The sequence below is a fragment of the Anomalospiza imberbis genome, chromosome 3 (genome assembly GCF_031753505.1).
Source record: "Anomalospiza imberbis isolate Cuckoo-Finch-1a 21T00152 chromosome 3, ASM3175350v1, whole genome shotgun sequence".
Classification (NCBI taxonomy): Eukaryota; Metazoa; Chordata; class Aves; order Passeriformes; family Viduidae; genus Anomalospiza; species Anomalospiza imberbis.
In genome coordinates this window covers 44,130,514-44,158,085 of record NC_089683.1, presented here as the reverse complement: position 1 = coordinate 44,158,085, position 27,572 = coordinate 44,130,514, and the positions used below count along the sequence as shown (strand labels likewise).

Here is a 27,572-nt window from a genome sequence, read left to right as displayed (position 1 = left end):
TTAGGGAGGGTACTAAAAATGTGTGGGAATTCTAATCCTTTCTTGAGCATCTTTTAATAGAGAAAAAGAGCTATACATGCTAGCCTTTGCACCTAGCTTAATTAGTTTTGTGCTGTCCACTCAAAATACTGGATTTCCAATAGGGAGAGGCTTATTCCATCAGCCAGTATTTGTTACAGAACTGACAGAATTGTGTGCTTGCTGTATAAAACCCAACTCATGGCTTTAGCATTAGGCAACTACCCAAATGAAGGCAGGGAGCTATCATTTCTATGCTTCTAAGGTGTAATAATAATGTCTGAGTTTATTAATGTATTTACAAATGCCTTGATCATCTCCTTTAACAGAGAGATCTGCAGGAGGAGGCAACACAATCCAAACCACACTGTGAGTAGCTGTTTGTGGTTATGTCACATCATCATCTCCAACTCAAAAAGTCACTCAGAGGATCTGAAAGAAATCTAATTTTAAAACACATGGACCATTGACCACACAACTGTAGCAGCTCAGTCGCAATATAACATGAGAACGACCCTACCTTGGCTCATCAGCATATCTGTCCTCTCCTGCTGCCCATGACATTCCCATCCTAGCTGAGAAGACAATACCTGACACAGACTTATTGGTGATATAAAAAAGTTAATTTGGCTGGGACCAGGTTACAGCTACAGAGTAGCTTGTCTCTACCTCTAGGGTGCTTGCCAAGTTATAATGGTTATACCAACTGTATAACTGTATAACTGCCAAGCTGTGAAACCACAGCCTTTGTATACTCAAAAAAATCAAGTGCAGCAGGAATATGTAGATACAGATTTGTGCCTTGATGTTGCTTTTGATCCTATCTTCTCAGGAAGTGATACGGGTATCCAAAGATTAATGAAAGGGTGGATCCAGTGACCTACCCAGAACAGACAGTGGGACTTGGGAGTGTGAGCATTTTACCACAAATACCAACCATTGCATGATTTCCACTCTTATCCATATAAAGTTGACTGCATATACTGTGTCTGCTGTGAGGAAATATCTTATTTTCCCTTCTATCCTGAAGCAACCCCAGCACACCGGAGTGGTAAGAGAATTACAGCTTTGGTGCTACTGCAACATTCTCCCCTAGAACAGGTGTGTATTGTACATGAAGAAAAAAGGCTGTATCTACAATAGGCAGACTTTCCAGAGACTGGTAGAGTGAGAGAGGCAAAATACTTGCAGGATATGCTGGTGGCTCCATCCAGATGATGCAAAGGAGATAGCATGACTCTGGCATCCTGAGTCTTTTGCATCCTTCCAAGGGCCATAAGGACATCCTTTCCTTCCCCCTTGCTGTGACCCCAGGGCCACAGTCCTGCTGTTAGCATCCCACACCAACCCCACCTTCCTCTTCTGAGCTGTTCAGCACCTTCTTGTGCCCTGGCAGCTGTTCTGGTGATAATGCTACTGCATGGGGTCTGCCCAGCTCACTAGTCACTTGAGAATCATCCATGGCTCAACCTCAGTAAGTTATTTTGGTTTATTTTTCTTCAGTCAAATACTTCTGCCATGAGCATTAATGTAACATTAACAACATTTCTATTTCCATTCAGTTCTGTGTTGTTGTGAACTGCATTTCTCTGGTAGGTACTTGTTTTTGCAATCACAGTGATGAAATACATTTACTGGCTGTAGCAGTTACAGGACTTCTAAATAAATATCTGTCTTTGTTTAATTTCAGTAAATCGGGACATTTCACTAGCATTGTAATAATAGGGATTTGCGGAATACTCTGTGTCCACGAAATAATTATTGAAGCAATTTATTCTTGCATCATCGTAAAAACCCCTTCCAAGGGACTAGTTTTTTCAGAGTAGATAATTGTAATTTTAGTTTTTAAATTTTTTTCCTAGATTTTGCTCTGGGCTTTGTATCTGTTTTGGTTTTGCAACTTTGGTATGTGAAAATATGTAATTACAGTTTTCCACTGAACATAAATGGTACTGTTGAGACTAGCTAGCTGTCCTAATCTCCTGGTTAGCTTCCATCTTCAAAATATTTCCAGACAATAGGCTGATGCTTTATACCTTGTTAATCCTTATCAGTTGAATGGAAATGAGTACATATAACTGAGAGGTTTATTTAGGAGGATATGAAAGAAACTGCAAACTGGTGAAAACATAGATAATGTTTGCTCAGTGTTTTCTCTTTAAAATACATTGCCCTCTGTATTTGTGCTTCTGGCTGCAGTGCTATGAAGGATTTTGTTTTTATTCCATCATTTGGTGCAGTCTTTATTTTTCATATTATAAAAGAATATATTTACATTATTTTGAAATAATTTCAAATTAAATTGGTAATGTAGAAAAGTTATGCAGCTGTGAAATGTTGTTTGGCAGTGCTGACCATTTTCATAGACTGAGACATTTCATTGATTTCATACATCTGAAATCCAGGGATTAGTTACTGAGAAATTATTTCCCCACCACTCCCACTTTGATGGAAGGGATCTATTGTTTTTGGGGCATGCCTAAACACATGGGATGTTGTTTCTGGAAGAACTCTATCATTCAAATAGGATGATATGAAAGGCAGAGTGTGTAAACTACAGCTGTGGAGAAACAGATTGTAGCTAATGGATCCAGATTTTGTCAGAAGTCATCTGGATATCTTGACTTTGCGTTGAGCTGCTGCAAACAACAATAACAAACTCCTTTACATGTATGCTTGATTTGGAGCTTTTCGTAAATCTGCTTATGGAAATTTCTCAAAAGCAGCTAAATGAGTTATGTAATTTTTTTCAGGACTACTATGATTCATAACTGTACAGAATATGGGCTTTATTATGTTTCTTTTATGTATGAGTATCTACCAGTGAAATCTATAAGGGCTGTTCTGTGAGAAAAGTCCTCAGGACCCTGCCTAAAAAGTTGCATGTGTAAGGTTTGCAAATGGTGTATATTAATGGGAAAATTCAATTTGTTTTTCTCTTCATCCTTCAATACCATGTGAAGGAAACAACATGGTCTAAACCTAAGTACAGTATTCACACAGGCCAGCAGCCTGCTATTGTGCCACACACAGAATTCCCACTGAGGTCAATAGAAGTGCCCTGAGCAGCGTCTCCCTTGGACTGAGCCTGGTTTTGTGTGCGTGTAGATGTGCGCACACGTCTGCGAGTGTGTGTGAGTGTATGTGTGTTGAGTAATAATTTTCCACAGCAGAAAAAAAAAAAGAAACTGTTGTCATGCTATCTTACAAGGAAGCTAGCTTCACGCACACAGAGTTGAAAGCACATACCACTCTGTTACAGCACATAAACACTGTTATCACGCTAGTTGCAGAAAGAGCACTGTCACTGGGACATTTTATAGGCATGGGCTTTTATACTATTCAGCAAGCTATTGAAAATTAAAATGTAATTAGTGTAGCAAAACAATAGTTTGCATCTTTTAATTACTGCTCCATTTTTTTGACAGAATGTTTTAATTATTGTTTTTTCTTCTGTTCTGTTTTTATTGATTTGGTGCCAGTTCAATTGTGTTACCAAGACCTCCCAGTACTCAATGAATTTACCTCAGGGGATTCTGCCTTCTTCATTGTTTTAAAATAAAACAGATCTCCAACTACCTACAAAACAAAATTAGAGGGGGAGGAGGAAAAAAAAAGCAGAAAGAATGGGAGAATGAAAGAGGAGCAGGAAGGGAAGGAAGGAGGACAGGAGGGTAGAAGAAAGGACAGGACAGAAGGAAGGAAGGAAAGGGAGGAAGGGAGGGAGGGAGGAAGGAAAGGGAGGGAGGAAGGAAAGGGAGGAAGGGAGGAAGGGAGGAAGGGAGGAAGGGAGGAAGGGAGGAAGGGAGGGAGGAAGGAAGGGAGGGAGGAAGGGAGGGAGGAAGGGAGGAAGGGAGGGAGGAAGGGAGGGAGGGAGGGAGGAAGGAAGGGAGGGAGGGAGGAAGGAAGGAAGGAAGGAAGGAAGGAAGGAAGGAAGGAAGGAAGGAAGGAAGGAAGGAAGGAAGGAAGGAAGGAAGGAAGGAAGGAAGGAAGGAAGGAAGGAAGGAAGGAAGGAAGGAAGGAAGGAAGGAAGGAAGGAAGGAAGGAAGGAAGGAAGGAAGGAAGGAAGGAAGGAAGGAAGGAAGGAAGGAAGGAAGGAAGGAAGGAAGGAAGGAAGGAAGGAAGGAAGGAAGGAAGGAAGGAAGGAAGGAAGGAAGAAAGAAAGAAAGAAAGAAAGAAAGAAAGAAAGAAAGAAAGAAAGAAAGAAAGAAAGAAAGAAAGAAAGAAAGAAAGAAAGAAAGAAAGAAAGAAAGAAAGAAAGAAGGAAAGGAGAAAAAGAGGAGGAATATCTTCTCGCATTACATGCCTGATTTTTATTTTCATGTGTGCTAATATAGAACTCTTATTTAGTTATAGTATCATATTTGTTTTCAATTACTTTAGTTAAAAATGTTGTCCTTGGGTTTTTTAAAAGTAGCAAGAAAACCCAGTTCTCAAAGAAATTATATTGATCAAAAATGTTAAAATCACAGTAGAAAACACCAAGATATCCCCTGTTTTGATAATTTTTCAATATACTTCCTTGGGGAAAAAAATGCATGTCCTGAGATACTAGGTTATGGTTGTACTGTCATTCTCTGTGGGTGTGCATGCACTCAATTTATTGCAGCCTTTCAGCTGTCAGAAAAGTGCAAAGTAAGTGGGAAATGACACAGAACACCGATTTAGAACACTTTCATCTCTATATGGTCTGTTTTCGTTAGTGATCAAGAGAGAGGAAAGTAGTGGTTAGGCACTATCTGTACTACAAAGCAAACCCTGCAGAGGCTATATAGCACATGGTCTTTTGAGTGACTGGATACCTCTAACTGGAAACAAACAAACACAAAAAGATCTGTATTCATTTGAGAGACTTCAATAGCTCATTTGCAGCCATTTTGTACATAACAGGAAGCAAACCATTCCAATTTCCAGTGGTTTATCCCGAAGTTTTTTCACTCAAGTGTTAGTCGCCACACATTTTGTATTACTTTTGACTTATTAAAATTTTGTAAAATCTAAGAAGGCTTACTTACTACTTGCATATTTCAGCCCTTATGAAGCAAGACATTATTTATTTACTATGCTGTTATTTGATTATTTAATAAACAGCTCACAGAGGCAAACAACAAGAAACCCAAACCCAAGAAGACCAACACGGCATTTTCAATAGCAAGATCCCTTGGGAGCCAGGCTCTGGGATTTTCATAGCAGAAAAATGTGGTCATACCACTCAGAGGCATTGGCAGTGTCTGGAAGGAACGAGGAGGTGGCAGACATAAGTCCAAACAAGGAGGAACTAGTGGAGGATCTGATAAAGTTAGGAGGATTAACACTCTATCTCTCCTGGAGATTCACAGTTTTGAGTTCCCTTCATTTAATAAAATGAAGGAAATTCTGGTTTTCTTTCCTCAGGCAGGATGGCTTCCAGTTGCCTCTCTCAAAGTAAGCAAGATCCACTTTGCAACTTGGACTCTTTCAGGTAAAGACAGGAGTCTTGCTATTTGTTGCTATTCCTCATCACGGTCAGCCACTCCTGGGTGCAGGGTTTAGTACTGGACATGCCTTTAATTACAACGGTGTGAACTATTACCTTTGGTCAGTTTGACAAACACTTTTCTTCTAGAATTCAGCCTTCAAACATACAAATATAGGCAACAAGTACCACGCAAATATTTAAAATTGGGCAGCAGGTAGGACCCACTGCTTTGATTCTTCTTTAATCTTGAATCACTGCAGCATTTGCATTACTTTCCCTCTCAGCATTATCAATTGTTGGGGTTTTGCCTGCTTTGTTTCTTCTTGCTGGGAAGGTGGAATTGCCATGTCACAGGGATGAATCTGCCCTGTCGATGTCATGGTCATATCACAACAGGCAGCCACCAACTTGATGGCATTAGCCCTGGTGATACTGAGGCATCTCACAGCAGGTGGAATGTTGGTGGCTGGTGACACATCCAGCCCTTGGTGTAAGCTGGGGGAGCCCTGGGCAGAGGAGCGGAGGTTGTCACATGGCAAGAGAGAGGTGTGCTCCCACTGACACCCACAGTCCTGGAGAGGCACACAGCTATAACCCTTTCCTCTGCTTCCTTTGCTGCTCAGTGGGAAAGTGTAGCAAACCTCTGGAAGGACATTGACCTAGGATAAGGAAACACACTGCTGATTTTCTGTGTTTGTTCTTCTAGAGATTATAATCAAGATTTATTAATATCTACAGTTCAAACCTGAATATATATTTACATTTCTTTGCTATGCGTTAAATATTGACATTTAAATTTAGAGCCTGCTTCTGCACATTCATCCGGAGTGAATATTTTTCTGATGAACTCTTTACACCTCACTCTAGACATTTGTAATACAGAGGTCTACATCTAAGGCCATGCTCTCTTTAAAGTCAGCGGAAAGAAATACTCACAGGAGATGATTCATCTGACCTATTTTAGATATCTACGTGAGAACAAGATTAACCTTGCCCCAGAAGTATCTATTTACTCTTCACTGTCTGCGGTGAACTTGCCGCACTGCAAGTATCTGCAGTTGAATGCAGTGAATCCCCCTCTTCATGCATACACCAATTATCCTGAGAAGTCCCATGCTACTATCTGCTTTTGCTTCCAACCAACACTGCAAGCTCATAGCCACTGTGAATCTCAAAAGTCGGATATTAACATGCTGAATTCATGAATTCATGCATGAGGCCTGGTACTAATCTTTCCTCAAGACTTGAGCTGTGGATATGGATCTCCATGTCAGAGAGCTTTTTGCAAATCAGGAAGATGGAGCAGCTCCTCTGCTGCTGGCATAGCTTTAAAGCTCAGTCATGTGTATGCATGCAGCATTTGGATCTGTGTTGCCCCTCCAAGGGGCTTGAGACCATACTCATAAGGTTGCGTCTCACTTAAATTCACAGCTTCATGTCACCTTAGCAGTAGCATGCTGCTTATGCCACCCTTCTGTGCAGAGTACTTGCATTTTGTACCCCTTGCCTCACTCCATGAGGACCATGCATTCCTTCAGGAGCCAGAGCTGATATTGTTGTCATAAGATATTTCTGAAGAGCATGAAGTTTGTACACACACAGTCCCTGCACAAGATGGGTTATGCACTGAGAAGTCAGAGAAGGTGAAGTAAAAAAAATGAAAATATGCCAATGTTTCAATATTAACTTTCAAGTCTGAGGAGGGTAAAACTGGAGTGTGAGAGGAAAACATAAGAAAGAAATATCATTAGAAATAATCCATTAGTTGTTATTTTTTCATATGAGACGCACACATGCTCAGCAAAGTAAAGGCAAGTGTTCCCCAATATTAAGCCTCACAATGCTGTGTTTGTTTTCATATCATTAGCATGACAGCCTAAGTGGCTTCCTCCAATAAAGTGTGGTGTTTCTGGCTAGAGGTTTGCTCAGACAGCTCAGATCAGCTCTGATGTTTATTTACATGCACACTGTTGTGAAATTGCCACACTGTGAGCAGAGGTGCTGGAGAAACTGTGGAACATTAATTTGCCAAATGTTATTGTCATAAGTAGGCCTCAGCCCTGTGGGCTCCTCAAGATGGGCAGAACCCTGTACTGGGGCAAAACATGATGCTGGCTGGAAGTCTTACACAAGTGGCACAGCAAGGATGAACTTACAGTTCTGACTGTGATTTCACAAATGTTTGTTTGTTGTTATCTGTCCCAGAGAGCTGTGTTTAGCAACAGGACATGGAACAGCACACCAGGACTTCAACAAGATGGTGTGATAGTGGCTGGGGGTTTTGTTTGAGAAACAGAAGCTGTGGTGTAGGATACTTCTCCTTTGGCAGAAGTTTCAGCATAATTGTCTTTCCTCTTAAAAATGCTAGTCTGGCAGCATCCCTTGCCTGGCCAGCAGAAGGTAAGGCTCTACTTGCTTAGGAAGGACGGACACAGTATTGTCTTTCTTCCTCTCTCCTGCACAGTGTTCCCAGGGTAGATTGTGTCAGCAGCCTCTCAAGACAGTAAAAATTTTAGTGAATAGCTCCTAGAGATGGAGGGAAAGAGCTGCAGCTCTGGAATGATTGTTTTAGGCTATCTGCTGACTCAGAAAGGCATATCTACATTCACACCATAGCCTGTTCACATCTCCAAAGTGTTTTATTGAGCAGTAAAAGGTAGAAAAGCACTCAAGCACAAGCCTGAACCTGATGTAATTGGATGGTTCCAAAGTCTGAGACCTGAACAAGAACAGCTTGCTTAAATTCAGAACCCAATTCCCCTTCACATGAAATCAGTAATGTCCTTTATATTACATGATTACATTAAAATTTACATGTTTTCATGTATGCATATCTGAAGCCTCCTGCATATTTTCCTCTATCTCCACCTATTCTTATGCTTCTGGTCCTTGATATTTATTACGGAGTGAAGGCATGATGTTTGATAAATACTGGAATCAACTAAAATGGGATTTGTATGATGCTATTCTTGCCATGTGTGTTTTTGCTTTCGCCGAGTTTACAAAGGCCAGACCAGGATTAAAAAACTTAGCTTCACATTCCTAAAAGCAGTGCAAAACTTTCTACCCAAATTAGCTTGCAACTTTTCTTTGGATATCACAAATACAAAAACATGCTTTAAAAGATGAATCATCTCTGGACAGCTCAGGTGAGGAGTAGCAACTTCGTAGCAGTACAGATAGTTCTCAAGCCCATTTAAGTTACTGGAAGCACAAAAGACAAGCTCCTACCAGGCAGAGTTGCCTACATTTGGACAAAGAAGCAACCTCTTTTCAATTGTTCTTGACCTTCAATTTGCTACTTGGACTCTGTCATGACATTCAAATAGATATCAAATACTTCGGTTTGATAGGAAGGACATGAAAAGCAATTGCATGCAAGTACCATCAGGCTTCTCTTAGAACTGAACAGCAATATCTGCAGTTCTGGGCTGTGCGGTCACACGAAATGAGTGAACACTTTATTACACTGCTGTTTGTAAGTTAACAAGAGTTCTGGATGTACAAGTGGCATTTCCTCTCCTCACAACCAAGCTGTCTCATGGGACTTCCACAGATGTCTTACTCTAAGGACTGTATTATTGTCCCTTGTTTTCATGACTCTCACTGCTGTAGACTCTGAGAAAACTACCCATGAGGAACTGAGACCTACAAGACTGGAGTCAAGATCCTGCTTGAGGTGTGATCCAGACCCTCAGGCACCCAGCACGAGACAGGTAGGAATTCCTTACAGTGAGTTTGAAACCCACCTGCACACCAAGCAGGGAGCACCTGAGAGCTGCCCCTGTGCCACTTGGCCGCAGGATGGGTCTGTAACTCTATTCTGACAACATCCTGCAGAAGAGAGGCCCCAAGCTGACAATGGAACTTGTAAAATTTGCTTTAAAACATAAGCCCTGGGCTCCTAATTTTCTTAAAAGGTCAGAAGCATGGGCTGAGCTGAAGAAGGAATTATCCCCAATGGCTGGAGAGCCTTGCAGCACCTCCATGTCACCAGGTGCTTAGGGGGTCCCAGGAGGATGGAGCCTGCTCTGCAGCTCAGATTTATTTCCTTGTATTTGCATGTGGCACTCATTTAAATCTTTGATTGAAACAATCAGTTTGTCCAGGGCTGAGCTGTGATCATCTGCCTCCACAAACAGCCCCAGTACATCAAAGGAATGGATGACATGAGTCAATTGCTTGTGGGCCCAAAATCTTACAGAGCTGATTGCTCCTTTCCTCTTGCCCTTCTCTCACGTGGAGAAGGCAGAAACTCAGGCATGAACCCAGCTGCAGGAGGCGGGGAGAGGAGGTCTGGTGTTACTGCCTGGTGAGAGAGCAGCCATCTCCCACCAGTGACAGTCCAGCCTGAGCGCTTCATTCCCTCTCCCAAAAGATGCACAGAGAGGCTCTGTGCCACCCAAGCCCAGAGGGACAGGAACGCCACAGACCCATTTCCCTCCGAGAGAAATGTTGCTCCCTCAAGGGCCTTTGGCTCTCTGACAGCTAAAATGCCAGTGCCCCAGGATGTGTTTCACCATCCCTATTCCTTATGGAGTGCCCAAACCTGAGCCTCATCTCATGCAGGTGCAGCTTTTCTTTTCCATCAAGTTAGCCAGAGCCCATGCTCTACATTTATGCTTTTTTATGTTGGCTTTCTCCATTTGCAAGAGCGTGGATAATGCCAGGTCTGGCGCAAGACCCACTGATAAAAAATTGAGCCATCAAAACATGTGACCACAGTTAGGCTGGAGCCCTCAGGCAGTATTTGCTGTACAGCTGAACTGCAGCCTCAGCCTAACCTTGTCAGCCCAAACTGCCTCCATATTCAGCAGAGAGACACATGCATTTCTGGAAAGCTGATTTCATCCTGAAGGATATCTGAGAAGGGTGTCCTAAACCTGAAAGTGCTGCTATTGATGAAAGAGCCTCAGGTGATTAGCTCAGCCTGAGACAACCAGCTTCAAGACAGCTGAAGCCAGCTGAAGCAGGGTCTCCTGGAATGCTAAACAAATGTGTCACATTGCTGGGCTTCTTTATACCTGGCTTGATGGATTTATTCTTCCTTGTTACCAAATTCTTGGACAAGCCCTGAAGACAATATCCAAACCAAGTACATCAGCATGCACTGCCAATTTGTGATATGGAAAATGGGGGTTTTTTTTGTCACTTTAAGTGGACTCACTATTTGGACTCACTTCAGTCTTCCATTACTAGTGGTATTCATAAAGATTGGTTCCAAAGTGAGTAATGAGGAAAACAGACTTTCTCATTATCCTTTTTGGGAGCAGTTGGTATAAAGTATTCTGTTCATGAGCAAATTAGGTAGCCACAGTTCCCCTGTGTTCTGAACATCTTCTGCATTCAGTATCACAAATGAAATGTATGAGTACAGGTTGTACTTTCCATCTCCAATACAAAAGTTGGGGTGGTATTTTTTTCCTTCTGGTGAGCACACTACAGAAATTGATTGCAATTAAGGAGAGTAATTGGCAGCAGCCTCAAGTCTTCCTTGGATCCATTTTCAATAGCTTGAAGCTTGTCAAATCTGTTTTCAACTTACAGGATGATCTGAGAGCTTCAAATGTCTCCTTTGACATCTGTCCTGTGGGTTTCAATATTTGCTTTTTCTTTTTATTATTTGAATGCAGTAGGGTGCCAGTATCAAGACAGTTTGTCTCCTTTTGCTGAGTTGTGGGGCAGGAATTTGAGTGGGTGAGGTCTGAGGAGACATTGTTTAGCCTTACAGTTTTAAAACTCTGTCTTCCTTAGATCTTTATTTTTCCCTTCATGTGTTTCCATTCACACCTGAATCATTCATTACACTGGCAAGCTGGGAAGATCCCTCTTTTCTTTAAGGTAACCACACATTTCTGAAGTAAATTATAGGTGTGGAGATTATAGAAATTTGTCATCTAGGCACACACCCTGGCTCCTTTCCTTTTTCAAAGCATGTAATAATAAAATGTTTTTCCTTTTTTCCTCCATAGCTAATGTATGCCTAATGTGGGAACAGTTGTTTTGTTTTGATGGAACATTAAAGCAGGCTATGTAACAAGGGATGAAGTCTAAGAAGTGGCATTTTACTTTTAAACACAGCTTTGAAAATAAGTGGTAAATCAGTGAACATGCTGCATTTGGTGTAATCTCCTTTGTGGTTTTTTGCTGGACTGTCAGCTTAGACACAGATTAAGCATGGGATAAAAGTCCAGAAGTCCCTTTCGAATTTTGGGCTTAAATACCAATGTTCAAGGTCACCTCTCTATTCCCACCCTGTGATATTTTCAACCCAGGTTCTGAGTTTACTCTAAGAAAGGACAAACTAGCCATCACCATGGTATTTTGACCCAGAACAATTGCAAAAAATAGCTGAGTAAGCTGCTTTTATGATGCTGAAGCCATGAAAACTCCTTCTACCATTCAAATACATGGAAGGATTCTAGTAGAACTGAAGGATGAAAATATTATGCCCTGTTGGGAAATACTAATGTTCATGGCTATCATTCTCTCATACTCCCCAGACTTTAGTGTTTCCTGCATAACAGAAATGGAAAAGACCTAACTCACTAATTTAAGTACGTTGCAAAGCATAGAAGATGAAGCAGCTATTGAAGATGTTTCCACAGGAGAAGATGAGCTGTAGGATTGCCAGATAATGAGAAACTGAGGTGTAGTGGCAGAACAACTTAAATTTTGAGAAAATATGCTTTTTGCAACCAAGTCTTGCTCAACGTCACTTGCAAGCAACAGCAGAAAGAATTGGTCTGGCAGATCTCTCACTCCTTTCTGTCAGACCTGACCTTGGCAGATAATATTATATAAAGGATGAGGGCTAGAGCAATGAGAGAGGCAAACAAAGCAAGAGACTGAGAAGAAACCTTGCCACAGACAGTTTCAGAGGAAAAGTTTTGTTTCATTTTATTTTTTATGGAAGCATGAAAATAAAAAAAATGGGGGAAAGGGAAATTGAAAAGGGAAAGCAAGCCTCAGACAAAAAAAACACATTATTTTTATAATTCTTTTTAGCTCAAACTTACTGGGCAAAGGAAAACATTCAGGTGCAGCTTTACTGGAGGAAACTTGTTGCCTCAATGATTCTCAAAGGAAAAAAAGATAAACATATGCTTTGTTGGAGGAGTATGGTAGAAAACAGTGAATGAACAGAGATATTTTTTTTAAGGGGCAGGAAAAATGGGCAGAGACAAAATAAATCTGTAACCAGGACATTTGTGAAGAGAAGCTCTGCTATGCCGTGAGTCTGGTGCTAAAAATCATGTATGTATGTTACATCCTCTGTACGTCTGTTTCTGGAAACTGTGATACCTGGGAACATGCAAATTCTGAACAGCCTTCAGCAAGAGCTTTGCTGGCAAATTAATCCCAAGCCTTTCTTACAACAAAATTAAATGGGATATTTGAAGGCTAGAGGTAAAAGGGCATACAGCATATGGCACACTTCAGCTCTTTACTTCAGAAAATAATTATTTCAAATCCTTTATTCCAGAAAATGGACCCTTCATATCCTTCCTTTGGAGCATCTGTGATGACCTAGATGCATTTGCTAATTGCTATGTAATGGACTAAATGTGTTTATTAGGTTAAGTTAGTTTAACAGGGGGGAAATAATGGTTATTAAAGTTTGTTGTAGCCAGGAATGAATATTGCTGTTTTCCCACCCCCCTCCTCGCTCTCTCTACGGTGATAAATTCCAGAGAACACATCTCAGTTCCGTCCAGCCTGAGCCATCTACAGATGCATGTTTTCTTTCTATAACCAGCTGTAGCTAATTGCATCAGTGCCGCCTCTACTGCTGCACATGAAAAAGAAACCTGTAATTTATTGCAACAGACCATACTATTCCTGCTGTACATCTTGCTCGTTCTGTCATTCCAGTGAACGGATTTCTCATGGTTAATTGGCAGTTCAGAAGTGGAAAACAACCTTGCTTGGAAGAAAGCTTTCAAAACCTCCTCCATATGTTCTACCCAGATATTGATAAAAGAACAAACAGAAAACATATTGTTTATCTGTAGGACCATGATTTCCCCATCAGCCAAAGAAATACGGAGTCAAACCCATGCCTCATGTATCTTTGCTGTAGCCAGTACAAGTACAGCGCTCATGATTACAACCCATTCATTTTATTACTGCTCGAATGCTAACATGGTGCCTTGGAAAACATGTGCAGGTGAGGTGGTGCAAATTACTGTCAAAATCAGTGGAGCTGTGCCAGTTTATACCAGCAACAGATCTGTTCCAGTCTCTGCCTCGGGGAATTTATGAATCATAGTGTAGCTCTAAGTAGATCTAGTGGCTGTAAAATTCAATCCTGTCTTTAATAGCAGTGAAGCAGGAGAAGGCGAAAGGTGAGCCCTAACCTACTTTTGAAAGGGTCATGTCAAGGGCATGGAAAAAGGCCTTTTAATTGTTCTTACAACTCTGGGGAGCGAGACTGTAATGAAAGGCAGTAAAATCTTAATCACAACTGCATTGCTCGAGTTAGGAATTAAATATGGGAGTGAGGAATTAAATATAATTCTGCCTAAACCTGTTGTTTAACAATATGAAGGCTTCAAGGACTCCACCGGTGCAAAGTCCTCCCTTCCCTTACCTCCATTGCCAGCACCATCAAAATCTAGGTACTAACGTTCATGTAACTAGGTGTGGGCTATGTTGTGAGCTAGAGTGAGGAACAGCTCCAGGTTAAAAAAAGAAAAACAGAAAAAAATTAAAGTAATTAATAAGCTCACAGTATGCACACTTAATAGCAGAGATTAGCATTTGCAAAATGACTGGCATTATATAAGAGTGAAACACTTAGTAAGTCCCAGCTATTACTATGTAGTGTTGCTATTTATTACTGAGGTTCAACCTCTTGTTTGCATCTCGGTGCACATCAAAGAGCCTCCCCGCCCAGGCTGCGCATTCGGGAGCTTGGCTCAGAGCTCTGCCTCCTCTGCTCACGGAGGCTGCCCGGCTCTGCCTGCCCAGTGGCCCAGCCACAACTGCTCCTCCAGCTTAGCAGGTGCAGGGGCTGAAGCCCCAAGTGTTAATTGCACTATTACCTTAATGTGAAACTAAAAGGATGGAGCGGAAAATCACAGGCATTGTCTTTTCATTTACCCTAATTGACCAAACAGCAGTAAAAGAGTGGCCTGAAGAAAGCCTCTTATAATGCATTGGCACTAGTTAGGAATTTTAAGAGGGATTTTTAAAATTCTTTGCATTGCCTTAGTAACATAGCTTCAAAACTGCCGCGGAGAGGGGTTTGTGCCGTTCAGGTAGGTAGCAGCAAAAGGCAGAGATTGCAGCTGTACAACTCAACTCTAGGCAGCAGATCGGCAGCTGACCATGAAGACCCAGCACTGCTGATGGCTACAGCTGTGCCTGAACCATGAGGCTGTTCTCTCTTCATGTGCTGTTTCTGCATCAAAAAGCAGAGGGAAGACAGACTTCCTAAGGGATGGAGCAAAGTCTGTGGCTTGTCTTTTGTCACTGTAGCCTAGAGAATTACACTGCTCTGTGAGCCATCCAAGGACTGCCTGTCAGACCAGAGATATGTTCTTCCTTTGGACATGGGTCACCAGAGAATAGTTTTGCATTTAAATAAAGAATCCAGAAAAATATGGTATTTGGCTTCATTATTGATTTTCTTCCAGTGTATATATATTCTTTTTCCCCCTATTAACTTAGGATTAAACCCTCTAAGTTTTCTGAGGCAATACCCCATTAACTTCAACAGAAACCATTTTTCCCTTTTCTTCCTTGTGGTTTTTTTCCATTAAATACTGAGGGCTGTTATTTTGGTTTCTGCTGCAAGCAGTAGCTGGGCACTGCACCTCATCACTTCACCATGACCTATTACTTTGCCCACTCTCCAGCCATACAGCTTGGTATGGGAAAAGTGGGGAGAAAGAGGCTTTACTTTCTGTCATAGTAAACACTGTAGCTGTGTGGGCCTAGAGGAAAAATAAGATATGTGTAAAGATGTCTCATGGAGTAAAGGGAAGCCAGCAGCAGAGACTTGGAGCTTTGGGCTGGGTGTGACATTTACAGACAGGATGTGCTGTTGAGTTTGCAGCCCTCAGTTTCAAGGTGGCCTTAGGCACACAAAATTAATCCCATCTGAAGTGATTATGTCTCAGCATATACAACCAGTAATCTGACCATTAAGTAGAGTAACAAAGCAAAAAACCCTAAAGAGGCTATATACTAGTAGAAACACGGTGAGATGCTCCAATCACGTATTTTGCAATGTTAATATATTTTATGCCCTGGTACCTATCCATGCTTGCTGGGTTTATGTAGCAAGATTTAGGTGGTGGAGAGACTACGGGGCTGGCTTCTGTGCAACCTGCTGGAAGCTTCCCCATTGTCTGATAAATCCAACATCATTTCCAAAAATCGGCCCACTGCTGACCAAGGCTAATCCCATCAGCAACACTGGGATAATAGATTTAAGAAAAGGTAAAAACACCTGTACAGCTGCAGCCAGAGAGAGGAGTGAGACTATGCGAGAGGAGCAGTTCTGTAGATAACAAGGTCCATGAGGAAGGAGGGGGAACAGGTGCTCCAGATGCCGGAGCAGAGTTTCCCCTGTAGCGTCTGGTGTAGGCCATGGTAAGGCAGGATGCCTCCCTGCAGATCATGGGAGTCCACTCTAGAGCAGAAGTCCACCTCCAGTCGCTGGAGGACTCCATGCCTGAGGGATATTGTGACCCTGTGGGAAGCCTGTGCCAGAAAAGGTTCCAGGTAGGACCTATGAACACATGGAGAAAGGTGGCCACATGGAGCAGATTTGCCAGCAGGACTTGTGACCCCCTTTTGGTTTTATTTCTCATTACCCTACTCTGATTCAATTAGCAATAAATTAAACTAATTTTCCTTAAGCTGAGCCTGTTTTGACCATGACAGTTACTGGTGGCTGATCTTTGCCAGCCCTTATCCCTCCTCACGAGCCCTTAGTTACATTCTGTCTCCCCAGTGCAGCTGAGGAGGGCAGTGATAGAGCAGCTTGGGTGGGCACCTGGCATCCAGCCATGGCCAACCCACCATGCCATGTCTTGTGTGTGCCACAGTTAAATAAGCACTTTTGCCATGCAACTTTTGCTCTCCTAAGAAAATGTGAGGAGGATAACACAAGGACTATGTTTACAGTCTATAGCATGGCAGAATGTCTACTTAGTGCATGCTAGGTTTTTCAAATAATCCCTAGCGACAGGTTGCAATTACAGCTCTTTCTTTGCAGTAACACACTGCACACTTTGCTGTTTAACAGGTTTATTTCTTTTAAGGAGGTTTGTAACTGGGAAGGTTGAATTCAAAGCTGCAGGTTTAACCAAACCAGAAGGGTTATCGTAGATTCTCAGGTTATGTGAAAAAAAATCAAATACTAACTGGTACCAAGTCCCCAAACTACCTAGAATTCTTGACTATTTTCAGGGTAAAGTTGCATGAATAATTTCTTCAGTATTCTGTTCAGAAAAGAAATTTCCCACACTTTTCTCCTACTTTTGTCCCTGTCCCCATGATGCTCTTGGCTGTTTTCCTGTTGCCATCTGGCAATGAAAGTGCTGATGCAACTTACTGGGGGCCGATGCTGTAGAGGGAATCCTAGCAATGTGTTCCCATGAGTTTGTGGAGTCCATACTGGAAATACCTCTGGATATAAAGAGCCTGCATAAGCCAAAATTCCAGTGGAGGTCCATGTTCTTACTGATAGCATCAAGATGGACGAGAGAGAAGCATGACCAACAGCACATTTTGGGATGCTGAATTTGTTTCTACATAACCACAAAATTAACACTTTTCACTTGACCTCATCCTGGCATTCAGCCAATTACTAGGAAGTACATGAGTTTCTAAGACAGTCACTCTCTCCACTGTACACTTCAGAAGACTCTTAATTTTGCCGTGTGGATGTAACACTGGATAGATAGAGAACATAGAGGGCAGAAAAAAGCTTGGTCCTGGATAAAGGAAAAGGATAAAGCAATGTCCTGGACCAGCATGGGCATGGACACCTTCTCATGTGGAGCTGTGACTGGGCTGAGTGTGTGAGGCTACATGTGCCTATATATGCCTGGTTCAAGGAGTGACTTAGCTAAAGACAAGGCAGCTACACTGGCATGTGTGACAGCGAAAAGAGAGAAGCTGAGTGGTTCAGCTGCTGTACTATCTTAAATGTGAGTGCACGTGCAGCCTCCAACCCCATCACTTCCTTTTCACTGGGGTGAGCTGGAGCAAACACAAATGTGCCATGACTTGTCTAAGGGTCCTCCTTACTCCACAGAATATTCACACCAAGAAGGAACTTATGTGTCTTTTATCCTTTAAGGAATTCTTTTTACAATTTGTAAAGTAACTGATGTTCTGTAAAGATAGCAAAAATAATGCAAAAAGGTGGCTAAAAGGTTGATGTGACCCAGGGTAAATACGGTGATGATTATGCATGGAATATAAATAACCTATGTAAAGGGTCCCAGTACATAAAATGCATATTTCTCTTTAAAGAGAGATGAAGAAAATATTTACTACCTTATTAAATCAAAAGAAATATGTAATTAAAAAACAATCACTAGCTTCAGAGCTTCAATAAGTCTTTTTATTAGGTATTAATAATTTTACTAGGTACTGGATTGCTGGAGGGCTGGGATCATATGAGTTGGTAATAAACCATCTTGATACATCATGTTCTCTCAGTCTTGCCAATGTGACATTTGCTGTGCAGGCACTAGGAATGTTATACATCTGAAGTAAAGCAAGTAAAAATATCCTATCGATCCTGAGACACTCTTACCAGCCCGAGCAAATTAATATTGAGGGCACTGACTTAAGAAGAAAAAAAGCATTTTGATGTGTATTCGTATGACAAAACTATAGCACACAGTAAAATTGACTCCTGGACAAAAACTGGAGAGGTATGCCTAAAACCTTCTAAATGCAAGGGAGGGGCCAGTTTTGTCTCTGGATCACTGTAGCCACTTGTTCTGGGACAATACCTATCAGTGATATTGGTGTCATGTGACACATGAAAACTGTTAAGATTTTATATTAAGCTCTATTTCTCACCAATAAATGAGTCACAAACCAAAACCAGTCTGATACTTGATCCAAACATGTTCTGTGTAGTTCATTATTGCTGATGACTCCTGGGAAGAAAAATGACCATTAGGAACTGATCCTACCCCTCCCATCTCCCCCATTTTCTCCAGCCATGAAAACAGGTCTGGACATGTGGGCCTTCCCCATTCTGGAAAAAACAGCTCTTGGTTTTCAGTGGGATTATGGCCTGTGCCTTCAAATCTGTTAGCAAGATGACATCAATGAATTTGAAATGTTGTTCTTATGTTAATGCTTCTCTAATTAGCAATGTTTGAAGTAGCTCTGCTAAACTAAGAACATATCCTAACCTCATGTCAAAACTCAGTCCAACCCCTCTTTTGAAAAAATTCAGTTACCATTATTTTCTTTGTCAACATCATCTTCCAGAGCATAGCCCACAACTCCCAAGAAAGAAGACAAATCATCTATAAGCAACTTCTGATGTAACATAAAATATTCACATATAAATTAAGCCCTCAAAATATTTCTGCAAGCATTTTCACCTATGCCTCAATAGTCTCAAGGACATTTTCAGCTTCTACAACTGCCTTCCCAATATCTAAATGCAATTAAAAAAAATACTAAAAAGCAAAAGAGTTCAACAGCTCCTGTACCTCCAATTAAATTTTTATCTGTGGGAGGACTGTAACAGAAACAGCAGCAGTGACTTAACCAAAAAACTGCAGTTTGGACTTTCCATTACAGCAGCAGTTGTGGAGGTGAGAATGTCTAGAAATTATCTCTCTTGGGCTTGCTCACACAGATGTGTTTGCTTTCAAGCAGATGTATTTCAATATCTGTTCTGTTAATGCTTATTTCCAGAAGTATACCCATAATCTCTTTTGTTGTTAGCAACAAAACCTTACTCAGAAAGGTAGAGATCCAAAATAGACATGGTAGCTGGGTTTTTACTATAGTGCATCAAGCAGAAACCTACGCATATGCAAAATTACAAAGCTAAGCAAATCTGCCTGGCAGAAGGGTAAGAAAGTGATGATCTGCCTGCTGTGCTGTCATGGAAAAGCTGCCTTTTGATGGCAGTAGCTAAGGGTTATATGAATTATACACAGGTTAATGTACACTCTTTCTCCTCTTTGCTGTGGCATGCTAAACACTCTTCTGGTAGTTCAACTTTAATAGAAGTAATATGTGTTTTAGAACCATTTTGTCATGTAGGCTTCATTTGCTTTCTTGCATATTTTGATAACTGTGTATTTATTCTCTTCATATCTATTTTTTTAATAGAAAATGTCTTGTGTTTACTCTTTTTCCTTCAGAAATTTCACACAGTTGTGGCAATATTGATTAGAGATAAAAATAAAGCAGTGAAGTGTGTTCAAGAGAAAGTGACCCACCGCCCATTATGTGAGATTTGCATAATAGGAAGAGTTTTGTCTTAAAATGTGGATTGCCAGTAGTCATGAATTAGCTAGATGCCATGTCATTTTACAAAGAGCACCAGTTCCCTGTGAGCCCACCTTATTATTAATAATCCTTTTTTGACCAAGATAGGGTTTTCATTCCATTCTAAGTGACTATTCAATTCAGGTATATATAGAGATGAACATCTTAAGCAATTAGTCACTTAGCCAGGTTACAAAGCCATGTGTGAATGCAAATGAAGATGTACTCTGCGAGTAACCAAACCACTTGTCTAATTATATGACAATCACTGTGGCAAACCATCAACAATTGTTCAAACCACTACATATGTTTTTTCTGTAAAAATAAATACAAAATAAAATATATTTTATGACACTGCCTTTCACAATATTATGTTATTCTGCATAAGCACTCATTTGATGGCAAAGTGATAACTTAAATCTCATCTTTGGTTGGTTTTAGCCGTTATTCATTAACATTAAGACTCACAGCATACTTACTACCAATGTAGAAAAATACTAAAACAGGCCAGAGAAAGGGTTATTTCCCAAATTGTAAGAAGTAATTTTCCTTTGCTCTCATAATTCTGGAGTTCATTACAATCCTTTCTCAAAGGACTGCAGTAGGTCTTCACTAAAGCCCAGATTTGAAAAATGGATCTTAACATTTGCCTGTTAGGGAGGAGGCAGATGAGTTACTACTTCTATCACAGCCCATGATCCTGCTGATTATACACATGCCTTAGCTGGATTATTCAGAGAGAAAAAAGACCTTAAGATTTGCCTACAAAGGGCAAATATGGGAACTCTGAAAAAAGTATCTTCACTCTCAGATGAGCACTCTTCCTCTGATCTATTTTAGCTACTTAGTACAGGATGAGAGGAGCTGCACCATAAGCCTGCCTGTCCCCTGCTTGACTCCTGATAAGTACTCCTGAGCAAAGAGTTCACAGGTAGAAGTCCATACTGCAGACATCTGCAGATGGTCAGACAAAGCTCCCTCTGACTTAATGGTCCACGAGCATTATGGTAAGGTTTTTGAGTCTGAAGTCACACACAATTGGATCACCTTGTCTGGAGTACAGGAAAAGGTACAGCTGGGCTTTTGTATTCTCTTCTATGTAACCCAGGGATTAAGGAAAGAAACTGAAGGCATTCTGCTGTTTTATCACGCTCATGGTCTCTTTTTGTCATTATTATAACAGTCTTGTTACAGCTTAGTTCCTTACTGAGGCAACTACATGACAAATATTATTTACTGATAGTTACATGGAACTTCAAATATTATTGGAACATTTCTATTTCTGATACTAAATGTGTACAACTAATTTGACTTGTCACTGTGAAGATGTGGAGACAGTTGTATATGCAATACCTGTCTTCTTCCCTTTCTAATAAGTATACTTATGACTAAACCCATGTTGCAATAAAATTTATTGGTAGATTCAGTTACACCACAAGCTATCACTTAATCCCAAATAAACTGTAGAATTTGACATAACAATTCCTGATGTGGAGGGAATTAGTTCTTGTTTACAAGAAATCACTATTTTTCCTACTTATTATTTGGCTATTATTTATCATACCACATGTTAGAAAGAACAAAAGAAAAGTTACATAGTTTTTGTCCTGTGTGTTGACAAGTGAAAAGTTTCAGAGGTTCTCTCCAGTCATGGTTCACATTTAAGCATCCACAGAATTCCTTCCTGAGGGTCAGAGACATGTCCTTGATAAACAGGAACAAATAAACAGAGTCACATGTAATTGGAAACAAGGGTTATGATCCTCAGTTAAAACTGATTAAAGTTTGCAAACCCTAATTCCATATCCTTACCCTACTTCCTGCAGGGTGATTTTGTTTTCTTCCAAGTGATCACATCAATTTTATAGTTTTAAAAACTACTGCTGTCAAGGAGAGTGAAATATTTAAATAATATATGTGAGTTCTTTACTCCTGGGTAAAGATTCAAACCCATTTCAGGGTGAACACCTGATTGCCCATGGGAAGTAATGAGTGGGTACTGCATTTTGCTTTGCTTGTTCATGTGGCTTTTGCTTTACCTGTTTAAAAGTCTTTATGTCAACTCCTGAGTTTCCTCCTTTACCTTTCTGATTCTCAGCTTCATCCTGCTGGGAGTGGAGTGGTGGTGAGCAAGCAGTCATGCAGTATTTAGCTGCCTCCCAGGGTCCAATCACAACAGATAGACATGGCTATGGGCAAATCAAATGTGAGGATATAGCAAGATGTTGGTAGCCTAGCGAGGATGTGATGAGGACACAGGAGTGTGCCTTTGAAACATCATTAAATAGATTCCAGGGGTGTTTGGATGGAGACCCTTCTCCAGTACTGGCATGCCAGAAACTCATCAAAAACTTACTAGAAAATTAACCCATGCTACCTGAGACCAGGGGCTTGCTTACAAGCACGCACTTGCTGCTGGAAGTAGGAACACCCTTAGAACAGTTTTTCCTTTTTCCTTTTCTAATGCGTAATGGGCAAGGACAATTATGGTAAGCAGTAACTAAAGTAACTAAGGCCAGGAAAAATGCGAGGAAACATTACCTGATTATGGGACAGCAATTCTGCTACATGACCACTTTGAGGTTTAAGGATTTGTTTTTGTTCTTTGGTGAAATTAAATCCAGAATGTTCTATCAGTTGTTTGTACTGGTAGCATGAATGTGTCACTTCAATAGTTGGGCGGTGCAGGGACAAGACAGGCATGTGGCAGACCCAGGCACAGCTTCCTGCTCTACCTGATTCTACCCTGATTTTCCATTCTACATCAGGGATTTGAACATGTTTCTCCCACATACTCACTCAGCATGAGATTTAACCAGCTCTGGAGTATTTCCTTTGCATTGTGTCTCTCTTGATATAAAACTGGATAGCTCAGTGCAAATGTTTTGAGAGCTATGAGATAGCTTTTGCATAAGATGTTGAGCCTCTACAGCCTACAGTATAAATGGTGTTCTCACAATTATTGCAATTCAGATGGTAAAGATGGCAAAGGCATCTTATCATCCTCGGGAAAGAGGAGGTAATAGGGCAAGCCAGGAGGAGCCAGGAGTAGTGGTGGATCTTATCCCAGCAGCAGCACACCTGTGTAAGCAGAACTATAAATCACCACCCCATCGAACTCATAAGAACTGCCAGGCTGATAAGGGAACTCCCTATTCTCTGATACCTCACAAAATGACATTTCTGCCCACCAGATAACACATAACTCCTTGGTGGGATCTCCTATCTCTGAGCCTAAGTGCCTAAATAAACCCCGGTGTCAGGTAGGTGTCAAATGGTAGGGGGAATTTTCAACAGCCTATGAAATCACTTCCATCACTTCAAACTATTCAAGATCTTCCAAAGATGGATTTTTTCCAGCAGAGCTGGAGAACACAGACCATCCAGGCAGCATGGGTGATTCTGGCCATCTCTTTTCTCTGACTTGGGTGGAATTTCCTCATGCACTTGAAACTGTATGTGTGTTTATACACATTGTCCAATTGCACCTCCATTGAAGTACATGTATTTTATTGGCACTGGTGGTTATTTCTTTGCCATTTATTTGCTGTCACTGGGATGGCTTTAGTGTGGTGTGTTGGTCTCTAGGGGCTTAGGTGAATTAACATCTAAGGATTTTATCTGAGTTTTTGTATGTTGATGGTAAATGTCATGAGAAGTAAAGTCACTAGATTACACTTCCTTCATGTTATTGTAGTTTGAAATGGGTTGTGACTTTGGCCAGATGTCTGCAACTTTCTGTAAGACTGAACCACACCTGGTGAAGGTGACAATCACACTAGAGTATTGGAAAGTTAACTGGAAATTAGGATGATCAGCATGAGTCATGCTGTCAGGGAAAACAGTTCTACACATTTATTTGGTTCTGTTGTTTGGTGCATCAGCTTCTCTAAAGACATTCCAAAATAGTATACAACTGCAAAGATAACTAAGAGCATTTTGCATGCTGCTGAATGCTCTTTAGCTACCAGTGATGGCAATGTATTTTGGCCAATGACTTACATTGGGCAAGCATAGTACATTTCCAAATTTGGCTATAAATCCATGGTGGCAAGCTGACAGAGGGGCGCTTCCCCTTTGATACAACAGCAGGAAATACAGCACAGAAACTGCCTTTCCTTCTCTTAGTTCCCATTGGGACTAACCCCTCTAAGAACTTCTTGTCTGTATTTTGGTTGCTGACCTTTTAAATCAGGCAAGAAATTTCACACCTGGGTGGCCATTTCACAAACAGCAGACACTTGCTTCATGTTTTTCCACTGGAAATCATCTGATCCCAGTATTCTTTTACTTCTGTCCAGGGATATGGCCTGTATACTTGCTACCTTCTTGTACAGATGGAAGGCAAAATTAATAGCATGTGTTTTTCTTAAGGCAAGAAAGCAAGCAAGAAAAGGAGGAAAACCTAATCTTGCTTAATTTGCAGCTGGATTCCGTCCTGTATTTTAAAGTCTGGATCCTGTGGTCTTCAGAGAAGTTACAATGATGTATGTCACTGATGTATGACAATTCAGACCACCATAATTATTACTATTTATTTCTTCTAATATGCTTGAACTTTCTGCATTTACTCACTATTTAAACTTTTTCTAGCTTTTACTTTGCAGCAAGCTCTAGAGCTTGCTAAACCTAAGTACCTGTGCAAAACTATAGTGGATTTGGGGAGAGGTTATAGATGCCTTATCCTAGATTTTGTAGCTATTAGCCCAGTTTCTTTTGGAGTATATTATAGAGGAACAAAACAGGGTGAACCAGAATAAAAATTGTGTTTGCAGGAGATTTTGTCATCTTCCCCTGTACACAATTTTGTTCCTTGGAAATTTATAAGGCAGGAAAATTAGTTTCAAATAAGCCTTCTGAATTTCTGGGGGGAAAAGAGTGGTCTTTTTTTTTTTTTTTTTTTTTTTTTTCCTGAACTGTGGTAGAATCTTATAAAATCAGGCTGGAATATCTATTCATGACCCATTAAAATAATGTCTTCTCAGAAAAAAAATAAAAGGCACTGGCTACATTCTACCCTGCCAATGTGAGTGGAATGTTTGCACTAGGCAGCTTGCATATGCCATACTGACTTCATTCCCTCTCTGAACTACCTGAAGATTTACTCTAAATGGGTCAGCAGAATCTGTGTGAATTCAACTCCACTTGGACTCAGTAAACTGCAGAGATTAGTCAGAGTTTGTCTGAGACTACAGAGATTGTCTTCAGACAATCTGTCTGAAGAACCAGCAGCCAGGTCTAATGATCTTTCCCAATGAAATTTCCCACCGGTGAACGCTGGGATTCATGCAGCACTGACAGTCCATAACACACTGTAAAGCCTTGCTACCTGCAAAAAGCACTCTCACCCTCACTTCCAAATGTGCCATTCTGTGTCAGGAATTGCTTTGCCAGCTGTAACCAGTGAGTTGGTGTCAGTCAGGTGAGCACCCCTCCCAGAACACATTGCAGAGTGGTTTGGGTTGGAAGGGACCTACAAAGAGCCATATAATCCAACCCTCATTTCCACACTCACTAAATAGTCTTCTAATACATAGTTCTGCTTTTCTCTGTTGAAAGTGTGATACAAAGCATACACAGAATACATCATCTCACAAATAGAGCCAGTGGAGGAAAAAGGTTTTCTATGAAAAGCAGTAACTGGATATCTTAACAGAAGCTATTCAACCATAAAACTAACACTATATATCTTCACAGTCTTTTGAGTAAGAAATCAGCTTTGGTAGCTAAAACAAGCCACTAAAGACTCTTCATTCACTCTTCACAAATTTGCAAGTGTACATGTGATTAAGTGTACATGTGATTAAGTGTACATCTTTGGAGTAAATGTGCCTAATTTTTATAATAATAACTCATAGAGGTGACGTGCTCTGCTTTGTGAACCAGGCTGATTAACACTCAATTGTAAGTAGATAAGCAGAGAAAATGCAGTAACACAACATTAATGATTCAGTATGAAAAAACTAAATGGTTGCCTAAGATACCTGAATGGTCAACAGCAAAGGAGTGTTTGGAGTACCTCATAAACCAGGCTGCAGTGTTTGTTGTTTTAGTGCTTTCATACCAAATATTTGGCTGCTAAGAGTTCTTTTATCTGCATCAATCTAGAATAGATTTTGCTCTGAAGAATAAAAGAATAAATCCACCTTCATTTAGAAGCATGAGAGTATAGGTGAGGTCTGAATTCAGCAAGTAAGAGAGCCAGTAAGCATGTTAGCAAATCTCACTCCTATTTTGCTGTTAGTATTCATTCAATGCCAACGGTATTTTACTGAAGGTGTTGAAATGGCTACCTACCTTTTCAAAGAACCCACTGATTTTAAAAAGTAGGCATATGATGATTATGTTGAGATCAGTCCTAAAATACTGATGTAAGGTTGCCCTGAGAGAAAGGCATGCAGGAGCAGAATCTTGAAAAGGAGACTTATAATATTCCTTCCCTGTGGTAAAGAAATCTAAATTGAGATGAGCCTGTCCTCGTAAAAAAAGGAAAAAAAAAAAAGGAAAACAAGCAAACAAACAAACAAAACCAAAAAAAAACCTACCAAACAAACAAACAAACAAAAAAAACTAAACAAACCCTCTTGCTGGCAGAAGCTCTGGATAGAGATGACTTCAGACAGGAGTATGGCCCCAGATCACGTGCTGCAGAAGCAAACCAGCAATGTCCTTTGGAAAACATGGTATAATGAATGAGGATTCAAAAGGAAATCTTAATTTCTCCTTTTCCTTTGTAGCAGGCCAGGACCTCAGCCAATTAAAAGCATGATACACAGTGAAAGAAAGTTGCTCTGGATAGTGCATAAAAATAAGGAGCTTTATTTACTGCCTTTTATTTTTGGACTTCAAACTTTGTAATATAGTGTTTTTTCTAAGATTGGCATATTAACTTCAGTAGAAACAATAGCAAGAAAGGGAACAATAAATCAGTTTGAACATTTACTAACCCAGGCTACAAAAAGAATAAAAAAACTTCATCAGTGACAATTACCTATTAAAACACATTCTCTATATTCTGTTCTCTTAAAAACCTTGCAAGAAAGCCCTAAAAAATTGTGTGACGTGCTGGCATGCCTGTTTCTGTAAATGCTGTTTTGTTTTCTCAACCCCAACTTTGCCAATGGGAAATGACAATTCCCCAAGGGAAAGCTGGCGTGCACTGGGATGTGCCAGAAGATGGGTGAGTAAAACCTCTGCGCTTGTCCACTACGTCTGTGTGTAAGGCATTGCTTTTCTGGAGCTCCAGACAGTTTGCACAACCTCCTTTTTGTTGGTTTTGTTTTCTTAATAAAAGCTTACTTGGAACAAGCACAACATTTCAACTGGGAACTGGATCACATTAGAAACAGAATGCAGAGATGGCAGGGTAGCAGCCAACCTTGCCCTCTGAATATCTCCTTTTCTGCCTGCCTGCTTTTCCTTCATCATGGGTACTTCAGCTACCTACAAATTACTGTACAACCCAAAAGTCACTCTATTATGTTATCTTTACAGATGATATATTATTAATAGTGTCTTGGTGGGGGGCAGCATCCCTATGCCCAGAGATAATTTCAACTTTTCAAATGCTCTTTGGGCCACATTTTGGGCAAAGCTGTTCCAATGA

At 40.7% G+C, this 27,572-nt stretch overlaps 2 long non-coding RNA genes across 2 annotated transcripts; one reads left to right on the top strand and one right to left on the bottom strand.

Moving 5' to 3' along the window:
- Positions 1-5,350: 5,350 nt before the first annotated feature.
- LOC137469892 (uncharacterized) lies at positions 5,351-6,593 on the bottom strand. The gene is made up of 2 exons (XR_010996761.1): positions 5,644-6,593; positions 5,351-5,562 (listed from the first exon to the last, which is right to left on the bottom strand). It is a non-coding gene; the product is annotated as an uncharacterized lncRNA (long non-coding RNA).
- Positions 6,594-6,942: 349 nt separating this feature from the next.
- LOC137469891 (uncharacterized) lies at positions 6,943-9,316 on the top strand. Its single transcript, XR_010996760.1, has 3 exons — positions 6,943-7,876; positions 8,475-8,625; positions 9,033-9,316. It is a non-coding gene; the product is annotated as an uncharacterized lncRNA (long non-coding RNA).
- The last annotated feature ends 18,256 nt before the right edge of the window (positions 9,317-27,572 follow it).